We start from the raw sequence: 247 nt of genomic DNA, 5'->3' as shown, positions 1-247 counted from the left end.
TATATATATATATATATATATATGCACGACAGAAACTATTTTACGAAGCGTGCAGCGATTTTATATGTAACGTAAATCGTGCATATGTATATATATTGATTTAATAAAATTAAATATTTTTGATGATTAAATTATGGATGGCTCTGATACCACTTGTTAGAATAAATAATTTTATTATCCCAGATCATCCATATTAAATCATCAAAAATATATCATATTATAATGCGGAAGTGTACCTGAATTCATA

The sequence above is a fragment of the Arachis ipaensis genome, chromosome B10 (assembly GCF_000816755.2).
Source record: "Arachis ipaensis cultivar K30076 chromosome B10, Araip1.1, whole genome shotgun sequence".
Taxonomy (NCBI): Eukaryota; Viridiplantae; Streptophyta; class Magnoliopsida; order Fabales; family Fabaceae; genus Arachis; species Arachis ipaensis.
This window is presented reverse-complemented; position numbering follows the sequence as displayed.